The sequence below is a fragment of the Drosophila melanogaster genome, chromosome Y (assembly GCF_000001215.4).
Source record: "Drosophila melanogaster chromosome Y".
In the NCBI taxonomy this organism is placed as follows: domain Eukaryota; kingdom Metazoa; phylum Arthropoda; class Insecta; order Diptera; family Drosophilidae; genus Drosophila; species Drosophila melanogaster.
The window spans coordinates 3031858-3044454 of record NC_024512.1 but is presented as its reverse complement, the minus strand read 5'-3'; the positions used below and the strand labels follow the sequence as shown (position 1 = coordinate 3044454).

General features: G+C 38.2%; 2 pseudogenes, besides 2 other annotated features; both read left to right on the top strand.

The window, feature by feature from the left end:
- Positions 1-1667: 1667 nt before the first annotated feature.
- CR41509 lies at positions 1668-3105 on the top strand (annotated as a pseudogene).
- Positions 3089-3668: a mobile genetic element.
- A 5476-nt stretch (positions 3669-9144) lies between these two features.
- On the top strand, positions 9145-10403 carry CR41508 (annotated as a pseudogene).
- Positions 10402-10951: a mobile genetic element.
- Between the last annotated feature and the right edge of the window lie 1646 nt (positions 10952-12597).

Below are 12597 nucleotides of genomic sequence, written 5' to 3'. Positions count from 1 at the left end.
TCATAAATGCCAAATGTCAAAAACAACGACACACACGAAGACCCCAATGACTAACACAGTAACCCCAACAAATGCTTTCGATATAGTTTTAGTGGATACCGTTGGTCCACTACCCAAATCAGAATATGGCAATGAATACATCGTCACACTAATATGTGATTTAACAAAGTATCTAGTAGCCATTCCAATTGAAAACAAAAGCGCAAATACTGTCGCGAAAGCTATATTCGAAAATTTTATACTAAAGTACGGTCCAATGAAGACGTTCATTTCGGACATGGGTACCGAGTATAAAAACAAGGTAATTTTGGATATGTGTAAATATATGAAGATTGAAAATCTTACATCAACCGCATATCATCACCAGACCTTAGGGACAATAGAACGAAGTCATAGAACATTCAATGAATACATTCGTTCATACATCTCTGCAGATAAAACTGATTGGGACGTTTGGATACAATATTTTACCTATTGTTTCAACACAACACCATCAGTCATGCACGAATACTGTCCATATGAACTAGTTTTTGGAAGATTACCAAGACAGTTCGTCGATTTTAATAAAACAGATAGAATAGAACCACTATACAATGTAGAAGATTACTCTAAGGAAATAAAATTTAGATTAGAAATAGCCTATAAAAGAGCTAGAATTATGTTAGAAAAAGCTAAGTCTTATAGAAAATAACATTACGATAAGAAAACATCAGATTTTGAATTAAAAATAGGAGATAAAGTTACATTAAGAAACGAAGCAGGTCATAAGTTAGATCCAGTATATTTAGGTCCATATACCGTAGAAACCATAGAAGATAGAGATATCATTATAATTAGAGATAAAAAACAAAAGAAACAGAAAGTACATAAGGATAGGTTAAAAATATATAATCAATGAAACGTTTCATTTAAGAAAGGGTCTGATCAAACCAAAAAAAAAAAAAAAAACACAAACATTACGTCATTTCTTTAAAAAGGGAGGTGTAGCATATTGGACTAATCTACCCTAAAAATACCATAAATGATTGGGTATAACATAGCGTCAATACATTGTGACACTTTGTCATAATAAATATAAATATACAAATATACAAAAAGACCACCAAAAACTACGTAAGCACTCCAGCGCCCCAGTAATAAGATCTAACGCTTATACATAAGCCGATCGCGGAGCGTGGGAATGCTGAGCATGCACTTTGCAGCTCAAGTGGTCAATGCCTTCTGCATACATATGTATATGTATAAATGTAAGTAAGAATACATAGATATAAGCAATGTATGTGCGGGTTAGCTGAACCCAACTTCAGCACACTTTGATTATTCGAATAAACCGTTTCAAGCAGAGCAGAAGCTCTGAGCTCCAGAGCCAAGTCTATTTCATCAACTACCAAAATACCGTACTACTTGTTGAACCTATCACAGTATCGATTTCTTATTGGAACGAAGTGGAAAAGTCCACGGAATGGGAAACAGCTGACTGAAGCTTTATTAAATGTTTAATAACTTTTTAAATAAATCAAAGAAGCTTCTTACCTATTGCATAAACAATACAAATATTTAATACAAAGTAATTATACAGCGAATTCATTCTAACAATCCGAATCATCAACAGCATACAATCGATATATTTTGTTTAAAGTTCGTCCATCGCAATTAACACCGATACTTAATTTCGCAAGAGAATAAAATTGTTATTATTCCTTATTAAACTAATTTAACTTATCTAACGTAGATAGCGAACTTGTGAATATTTAATGATAAGTTAAGTTGCCAGATAGATTCTTTTTTCTTCACTTTCTGTGTTGACATCGTCAACTTTCCATAAAGAACCATGAAGACACGTTTCAATACCTTCGATATAATCTGCGGAGTGGCGGAACTGCAAAAGTATGTAAAAAATCCGGATAATTCCGATGCCCAGGAATAATGGTACATCTACATTTATATTCCAGGCTGGTCGGCTGGCGAGTGAATCAGATCTATGACGTGGATAACAAGACCTATCTCTTCCGGATGCAAGGGACCGGTGCAGTGGAGAAGGTCACTCTGCTAATAGAATCTGGTACAAGATTCCATACCACTAGGTTCGAATGGCCCAAGAACATGGCTCCGTCCGGTTTCAGCATGAAGTTGAGGAAGCACTTGAAGAACAAGCGCCTGGAAAAGGTTCAACAGATGGGTAGCGATCGTATTGTTGACTTTCAGTTCGCTTACCATGTTATTTTGGAGCTCTACGATCGTGGTAATGTGATCCTCACCGACCACGAGCTGAAGGAACAACCCACTAAGGAACTGGAACTGGAAGCTTTGGTTAAGCTCTTGGAAAATGCCAGGCGACTATTTGCGACAGATTCTCACACCCAACTTGGACTGTGGTCCGGCAGTTATAGAGCATGTTCTCCTCCCACACGGCTTGGACAATCACGTTGTCAAAAAGGAGGACAAGCCGGAGAAGGGCGGTAAAAAGCAACGTAAGAAGCAACAGAATACGAAACTGGAACAGAAACCATTTGACATGGTTAATGACTTGCCAATTCTTCAGCAAGCAGTAAAGGTAAGAATAATATCGTGGAAATATTTGTTATTGCTGTAAAAGTAAATAAAACGTTATGTGCAATCTTTTAGGATGATCAAGAGCTTATAGCTGCGGGAAATAGTGGAAAAAGTAAAGGCTAGATTATTCAAGTTAAAGAGGAAAAGCCTACAAAGAATGGAACGGTGGAGTTTTTCTTTAGAAACATCGAATTTCATCCTTATCTCTTTATTCAATTCAAAAACTTTGAAAAGGCCACATTGGAGTCCTTTATGGAAGCCGTTGATGAATTTTACTCTACGCAAGAGTCGCAAAAGATTGACATGAAAACGCTGCAGCAAGAGCGTGAGGCACTAAAAAAGCTGTCTAATGTCAAAAATGATCACGCAAAGTGTCTAGAGGAGTTGACAAAAGTCCAAGATGTGGACAGAAAGAAAGCAGAGCTTATTACGTCCAATCAAAGTTTGGTGGATAATGCAATTCGGGCTGTTCAGTCAGCTATTGCCAGTCAACTATCCTGGCCGGATATTCATGAGCTTGTAAAGGAGTCACAGGCAAAGACACTAGAATAACAAGATGCGTAACGGCCATACATTGGTTTGGCACTATGCAGCCACTTTTTTGGTGACGGCCAAAATTACTCTCTTTCCGCTCACTCCCGCTGAGAGCGTAAGAAATCTAAATCTAAATCTAATATAATTTGCTTGCTTGTGTGAGTAAAAACAAGAGACGAGAACGCGTATAAGTGTGCGTGTTGTGCTAGAAGACGATTTTCGGACCGAAATCAATTCTGATCAAAGAAACGAATTTACATGGTACATATTAGGGTAGTTTTTGCCAATTTCCTAGCAATATGATAAAATAAAATAATTTTTAAAAATTTGCGCCCTGACTATTATAATTTTAAAGCTTTTTAAATTTGTTTGTTAAAATCGCCGCACGAATTAGCTACCGTTTACACATTTATATTTATGTTTAATTCTAATTTGTCTCTCATGTGACAATTTTTTTAAAAAGCGAAATATTTTTTTTGAACACTTCGAGAGAGCCTGGAGCCACCTCTAGAGCCACGGCCAAAAAATTGTGTGCCAAAAAATCGTATGGCGTTACGCATCTTGTTATTCTAGGGTCTTTGGTAACGCCATACGATTTTTTGGCACACGATTTTTTGGCCGTGGCTCTAGAGGTGGCTCCAGGCTCTCTCGAATTTTTGTTAGAGAGCGAGAGAGCGAAGAGCGCTACAGCGAACAGCTCTTTTCAACGCACAAAGTGATAGCAGACAACTGTATGTGTGCACACGTATGCTCATGAATTGTAAATTTGACAAAATATGCCCTTCACCTCAGAAGTTCTTAGACTTTAAATCTATATTATTTTTGATCAATTGGCACAATGCGAAAAATTCATGTTTTGCATTGCCTTAACGTTATTATTATTTGAAAATAGATTAGAAATAGCCAAATCTATGTACATATTATCACAAAAATAAATTTCAAAAATGGCTTTATATAAGAATATTTGTCATTAGAGTATTCATCTTGCGGCGTGTGAAAAATTAATAAGGCAATGATTGTTGAGTGCTTGAGTCCGTACTTCGTGCTTCAAGATATGAACAAAGCAAGTCTTTGTTCTAGTGTCTTTGATATGACTTTTGCAATAAACAGTTATCACATTTAATTATTTAGTATATTTATTAAGTCTTTTGAATTAATATGATGTAACATTAACATTAAGTGTTTCAAAAAAAATATTTCGCTTTTAAGAAATTGTCAGATGAGAGACAAATTAGAATTAAACATAAATATAAATGTATAAACGGTAGTTAATTCGAGCGGCGATTTTAACAAACAAATTTAAAAAGCTTTAAAATTATAATAGTCAGGGCGCGAATTTTTAAAAATTATTTTATTTTATCATATTGCTACGAAATTGGCAAAAACTACCCTAATATGTACAATGTAAATTCGTTTCTTCGATCAGAATCGTACCCCGTAGGGTACACAGCTTGTTCTTGAGTTCCTTGATGGCTCTGTTGAGTGCTGCCTTGTCCCTTGGGTTGCGCGAGAAAAACCAGATTCTCCTGAGGCGCCTTTTTTCCGCTACGAAGGCCGCAATTTCTGGAGACCAGAGGTGAAGGTCTCTACCAGGAGTTCTTGGGGACGTTGAAGGAGGAGGATTGGCAAACTCAGCAGCATTGTACATCTCATCTGTGAGAGTTTTGATTGCCGCATCGATGTTGCTTGGAGTGGAGAGTGGAGGATCCGGGTGCAGGGAGGACAGCATCCAGAGTGTGAACTTGGAGACGTCAGTGTGCTTCCCGGTGAGTCTTCTGGGCAACTCTTTTTTGAGGACGGGGATGTTAAGAAGCATTTTTATAGCGCTGTGGTCGGATATCAGCTTGTTATAGTTGGAGCAAGTTAGTCTGTCTTGCCCTATGCCTTTGGAGATGGCAAAATCCAGGAGGTCGGGAAGGGTTTGAAGGCCAGTGGGTAGGCTTACCAGAGGAGTGGCAATCCAGTCTTCTGCTCTGCAGGAATCTGTGGAGCGTTCTGCCTTTGGGGTTGATGGAGCGGGACCCCCACCAGGAGTGTTTGGCGTTGAAGTCACCAGCTGCTATAAAGCGAATCCCAAAGGACTCAAAAAAATCTTGTAGGTGAGTCTCGGTGATCGAGTGTCTAGGGGGGAAGTAGACCGCTCCAACGGTGAGGTCTCCATGTAGGCTGGAGATTCTGGCCAGGGCACACTGGGCCCATTCCTCCTGAAACGCAGGTAGCTCCGTGTACTGGATGCCACTCCTGATGAGCATGGCTGCTCCTCCGCGCGCTCTGCCAGATGGATGGTTGGCAGGGATGACATCGTAGCCGCTAATGCTAAAATGGGATCTGGGACAAAAGTGGGTTTCTGATACCAGTAGTACATCGATGGCATCTGTTTTTAGGAGGTGTTCCACCTCGGCTCTGCTCCTCTGCAGGCCGTTAGCATTCCAAATAACTATTTTTAGGCTTTGCATACTTTTGCGTTGAGGATGGAAGCAACAAGCTGCGTCATTTGCGAGAACATCTTCTCCATCATCCTTTCGACCATTCCTTCGAAGCGAGTAAAAATACTTCTTTTTGACAAATTTCCACTCCCTAGAATTGATGACATTTTAGATCAACTAGGTCGAGCTAAATACTTTTCATGCCTTGACTTGATGTCAGGTTTCCACCAAATAGAACTTGAGGAAAACTCTAGGAATATAACATCCTTTTCAACGAGCAATGGCTCATATCGCTTCACGCGATTACCATTTGGTCTTAAAATCGCACCAAATTCATTTCAGAGGATGATGACTATATCATTCTCGGGATTAGAACCCTCTCAGGCATTCCTTTACATGGATGACTTAATGGTGATAGGATGTTCCGAAAAACACATGATTAAAAACTTAACTGACGTTTTTAATGTATGTAGGAAATATAACCTAAAGTTGCATCCAGAAAAATGTTCATTTTTCATGCACGAAGTAACATTCCTAGGTCACAAATGCACAGACAAAGGAGTATTGCCAGATGACAAGAAATATGACGTCATCAAAAATTATCCTGTCCCTCATGATGCGGACAGTGCAAGACGATTTGTAGCATTCTGCAACTATTATCGTCGATTTATAAGGAACTTCGCCGACTATTCACGGCACATAACTAGATTATGTAAAAAGAATGTCCCTTTTGAATGGTCAAGCGAATGCCAGAACGCATTCGAATACCTAAAAGAAAATCTTATGCACCCCACAATATTACAATATCCTGATTTTCGCAAAGAATTTTGCATTATAACGGATGCTAGTAAACAAGCATGCGGAGCGGTTCTAACTCAGAACCGTAACGGGATTCAGCTCCCAATAGCTTATGCATCACGTTCATTTACAAAAGGAGAAAGCAATAAGAGTACAACGGAACAAGAACTAGCGGCAATTCATTGGGCAATTACCCATTTTAGACCATACATTTATGGCAAACATTTCACCATTAAAACGGACCACAGACCGTTAACGTATCTATTTTCTATGACTAATCCCAGTTATAAATTAACTCGCATGCGGCTAGAGCTTGAAGAATACGACTTCACAGTAGAATACCTAAAGGGAAAAGATAATTTCGTAGCAGACGCACTATCGCGTATAAATATAAAAGAACTAAAAGACATGCAAAATAAAGTCCTGAAAGTCACTACCAGGCAACAAAGTAGACAATATAAAAACTGTACAGTAACAAATAAGGAACTATTGCCTAGTCAAAGTATCTAAAATGTATCTAAGCCCAACGTATATGAAGTCATAACAAATGATGAAGTACGAAAAGTAGTGACCTTGCGAATAACTGAATCTACTTGTTTACTAAAACGAGGAAATAAAGTTATTGCAAGAATTAATGTTGACGATTTATATACCAATGGAATTCTAGACTTAGGTCAGTTTTTCCAAAGGCTTGACATGCAAGCCGGTATGCTAAAAATCAGCCAACTCAAATTGGCACCGAGCGAAAAAATCTTTGAATCCATTTCAATAGATTCTTTCAAACATATGGGCAACAAGAAATTAAAATCATTAAGAGTAGCGCTACTCCAGCCGGTGACCTTTATACAAACTGAAAAAGAGATACAATTAATACTGTCTACATTTCATGACGATCCAATTCAAGGAGGTCATACAGGCATTACAAGAACGCTAGCAAAAATAAAAAGACACTATTATTGGAAAAATATGACTCGTCATATAAAAGAGTACATACGTAGATGTCATAAATGCCAAATGTCAAAAACAACGACACACACGAAGACCCCAATGACTAACACAGTAACCCCAACAAATGCTTTCGATATAGTTTTAGTGGATACCGTTGGTCCACTACCCAAATCAGAATATGGCAATGAATACATCGTCACACTAATATGTGATTTAACAAAGTATCTAGTAGCCATTCCAATTGAAAACAAAAGCGCAAATACTGTCGCGAAAGCTATATTCGAAAATTTTATACTAAAGTACGGTCCAATGAAGACGTTCATTTCGGACATGGGTACCGAGTATAAAAACAAGGTAATTTTGGATATGTGTAAATATATGAAGATTGAAAATCTTACATCAACCGCATATCATCACCAGACCTTAGGGACAATAGAACGAAGTCATAGAACATTCAATGAATACATTCGTTCATACATCTCTGCAGATAAAACTGATTGGGACGTTTGGATACAATATTTTACCTATTGTTTCAACACAACACCATCAGTCATGCACGAATACTGTCCATATGAACTAGTTTTTGGAAGATTACCAAGACAGTTCGTCGATTTTAATAAAACAGATAGAATAGAACCACTATACAATGTAGAAGATTACTCTAAGGAAATAAAATTTAGATTAGAAATAGCCTATAAAAGAGCTAGAATTATGTTAGAAAAAGCTAAGTCTTATAGAAAATAACATTACGATAAGAAAACATCAGATTTTGAATTAAAAATAGGAGATAAAGTTACATTAAGAAACGAAGCAGGTCATAAGTTAGATCCAGTATATTTAGGTCCATATACCGTAGAAACCATAGAAGATAGAGATATCATTATAATTAGAGATAAAAAACAAAAGAAACAGAAAGTACATAAGGATAGGTTAAAAATATATAATCAATGAAACGTTTCATTTAAGAAAGGGTCTGATCAAACCAAAAAAAAAAAAAAAAAACACAAACATTACGTCATTTCTTTAAAAAGGGAGGTGTAGCATATTAGACTAATCTACCCTAAAAATACCATAAATGATTGGGTATAACATAGCGTCAATACATTGTGACACTTTGTCATAATAAATATAAATATACAAATATACAAAAAGACCACCAAAAACTACGTAAGCACTCCAGCGCCCCAGTAATAAGATCTAACGCTTATACATAAGCCGATCGCGGAGCGTGGGAATGCTGAGCATGCACTTTGCAGCTCAAGTGGTCAATGCCTTCTGCATACATATGTATATGTATAAATGTAAGTAAGAATACATAGATATAAGCAATGTATGTGCGGGTTAGCTGAACCCAACTTCAGCACACTTTGATTATTCGAATAAACCGTTTCAAGCAGAGCAGAAGCTCTGAGCTCCAGAGCCAAGTCTATTTCATCAACTACCAAAATACCGTACTACTTGTTGAACCTATCACAGTATCGATTTCTTATTGGAACGAAGTGGAAAAGTCCACGGAATGGGAAACAGCTGACTGAAGCTTTATTAAATGTTTAATAACTTTTTAAATAAATCAAAGAAGCTTCTTACCTATTGCATAAACAATACAAATATTTAATACAAAGTAATTATACAGCGAATTCATTCTAACAATCCGAATCATCAACAGCATACAATCGATATATTTTGTTTAAAGTTCGTCCATCGCAATTAACACCGATACTTAATTTCGCAAGAGAATAAAATTGTTATTATTCCTTATTAAACTAATTTAACTTATCTAACGTAGATAGCGAACTTGTGAATATTTAATGATAAGTTAAGTTGCCAGATAGATTCTTTTTTCTTCACTTTCTGTGTTGACATCGTCAACTTTCCATAAAGAACCATGAAGACACGTTTCAATACCTTCGATATAATCTGCGGAGTGGCGGAACTGCAAAAGTATGTAAAAAATCCGGATAATTCCGATGCCCAGGAATAATGGTACATCTACATTTATATTCCAGGCTGGTCGGCTGGCGAGTGAATCAGATCTATGACGTGTATAACAAGACCTATCTCTTCCGGATGCAAGGGACCGGTGCAGTGGAGAAGGTCACTCTGCTAATAGAATCTGGTACAAGATTCCATACCACTAGGTTCGAATGGCCCAAGAACATGGCTCCGTCCGGTTTCAGCATGAAGTTGAGGAAGCACTTGAAGAACAATCGCCTGGAAAAGGTTCAACAGATGGGTAGCGATCGTATTGTTGACTTTCAGTTCGCTTACCATGTTATTTTGGAGCTCTACGATCGTGGTAATGTGATCCTCACCGACTACGAGCTGAAGGAACAACCCACTAAGGAACTGGAACTGGAAGCTTTGGTTAAGCTCTTGGAAAATGCCAGGCGACTATTTGCGACAGATTCTCACACCCAACTTGGACTGTGGTCCGGCAGTTATAGAGCATGTTCTCCTCCCACACGGCTTGGACAATCACGTTGTCAAAAAGGAGGACAAGCCGGAGAAGGGCGGTAAAAAGCAACGTAAGAAGCAACAGAATACGAAACTGGAACAGAAACCATTTGACATGGTTAATGACTTGCCAATTCTTCAGCAAGCAGTAAAGGTAAGAATAATATCGTGGAAATATTTGTTATTGCTGTAAAAGTAAATAAAACGTTATGTGCAATCTTTTAGGATGATCAAGAGCTTATAGCTGCGGGAAATAGTGGAAAAAGTAAAGGCTAGATTATTCAAGTTAAAGAGGAAAAGCCTACAAAGAATGGAACGGTGGAGTTTTTCTTTAGAAACATCGAATTTCATCCTTATCTCTTTATTCAATTCAAAAACTTTGAAAAGGCCACATTGGAGTCCTTTATGGAAGCCGTTGATGAATTTTACTCTACGCAAGAGTCGCAAAAGATTGACATGAAAACGCTGCAGCAAGAGCGTGAGGCACTAAAAAAGCTGTCTAATGTCAAAAATGATCACGCAAAGTGTCTAGAGGAGTTGACAAAAGTCCAAGATGTGGACAGAAAGAAAGCAGAGCTTATTACGTCCAATCAAAGTTTGGTGGATAATGCAATTCGGGCTGTTCAGTCAGCTATTGCCAGTCAACTATCCTGGCCGGATATTCATGAGCTTGTAAAGGAGTCACAGGCAAAGACACTAGAATAACAAGATGCGTAACGGCCATACATTGGTTTGGCACTATGCAGCCACTTTTTTGGTGACGGCCAAAATTACTCTCTTTCGGCTCACTCCCGCTGAGAGCATAAGAAATCTAAAAATATAATTTTCTTGCTTGTGTGAGTAAAAACAAGAGACGAGAACGCGTATAAGTGTGCGTGTTGTGCTAGAAGACGATTTTCGGACCGAAATCAATTCTGATCAAAGAAACGAATTTACATGGTACATATTAGGGTAGTTTTTGCCAATTTCCTAGCAATATGATAAAATAAAATGACTATTTTAATTTTAAAGCTTTTTAAATTTGTTTGTTAAAATCGCCGCTCGAATTAGCTACCGTTTACACATTTATATTTATGTTTAATTCTAATTTGTCTCTCATGTGACAATTTTTTTAAAAAGCGAAATATTTTTTTTGAAACACTTCGAGAGAGCCTGGAGCCACCTCTAGAGCCACGGCCAAAAAATTGTGTGCCAAAAAATCGTATGGCGTTACGCATCTTGTTATTCTAGGGTCTTTGGTAACGCCATACGATTTTTTGGCACACGATTTTTTGGCCGTGGCTCTAGAGGTGGCTCCAGGCTCTCTCGAATTTTTGTTAGAGAGCGAGAGAGCGAAGAGCGCTACAGCGAACAGCTCTTTTCAACGCACAAAGTGATAGCAGACAACTGTATGTGTGCACACGTATGCTCATGAATTGTAAATTTGACAAAATATGCCCTTCACCTCAGAAGTTCTTAGACTTTAAATCTATATTATTTTTGATCAATTGGCACAATGCGAAAAATTCATGTTTTGCATTGCCTTAACGTTATTATTATTTGAAAATAGATTAGAAATAGCCAAATCTATGTACATATTATCACAAAAATAAATTTCAAAAATGGCTTTATATAAGAATATTTGTCATTAGAGTATTCATCTTGCGGCGTGTGAAAAATTAATAAGGCAATGATTGTTGAGTGCTTGAGTCCGTACTTCGTGCTTCAAGATATGAACAAAGCAAGTCTTTGTTCTAGTGTCTTTGATATGACTTTTGCAATAAACAGTTATCACATTTAATTATTTAGTATATTTATTAAGTCTTTCGACTTAATATGATGTAACATTAACATTAAGTGTTTCAAAAAAAATATTTCGCTTTTAAGAAATTGTCAGATGAGAGACAAATTAGAATTAAACATAAATATAAATGTATAAACGGTAGTTAATTCGAGCGGCGATTTTAACAAACAAATTTAAAAAGCTTTAAAATTATAATAGTCAGGGCGCGAATTTTTAAAAATTATTTTATTTTATCATATTGCTACGAAATTGGCAAAAACTACCCTAATATGTACAATGTAAATTCGTTTCTTCGATCAGAATCGTACCCCGTAGGGTACACAGCTTGTTCTTGAGTTCCTTGATGGCTCTGTTGAGTGCTGCCTTGTCCCTTGGGTTGCGCGAGAAAAACCAGATTCTCCTGAGGCGCCTTTTTTCCGCTACGAAGGCCGCAATTTCTGGAGACCAGAGGTGAAGGTCTCTACCAGGAGTTCTTGGGGACGTTGAAGGAGGAGGATTGGCAAACTCAGCAGCATTGTACATCTCATCTGTGAGAGTTTTGATTGCCGCATCGATGTTGCTTGGAGTGGAGAGTGGAGGATCCGGGTGCAGGGAGGACAGCATCCAGAGTGTGAACTTGGAGACGTCAGTGTGCTTCCCGGTGAGTCTTCTGGGCAACTCTTTTTTGAGGACGGGGATGTTAAGAAGCATTTTTATAGCGCTGTGGTCGGATATCAGCTTGTTATAGTTGGAGCAAGTTAGTCTGTCTTGCCCTATGCCTTTGGAGATGGCAAAATCCAGGAGGTCGGGCAGCAAGGAAGGGTTTGAAGGCCAGTGGGTAGGCTTACCAGAGGAGTGGCAATCCAGTCTTCTGCTCTGCAGGAATCTGTGGAGCGTTCTGCCTTTGGGGTTGATGGAGCGGGACCCCCACCAGGAGTGTTTGGCGTTGAAGTCACCAGCTGCTATAAAGCGAATCCCAAAGGACTCAAAAAAATCTTGTAGGTGAGTCTCGGTGATCGAGTGTCTAGGGGGGAAGTAGACCGCTCCAACGGTGAGGTCTCCATGTAGGCTGGAGATTCTGGCCAGGGCACACTGGGCCCATTCCTCCTGAAACGCAGGTAG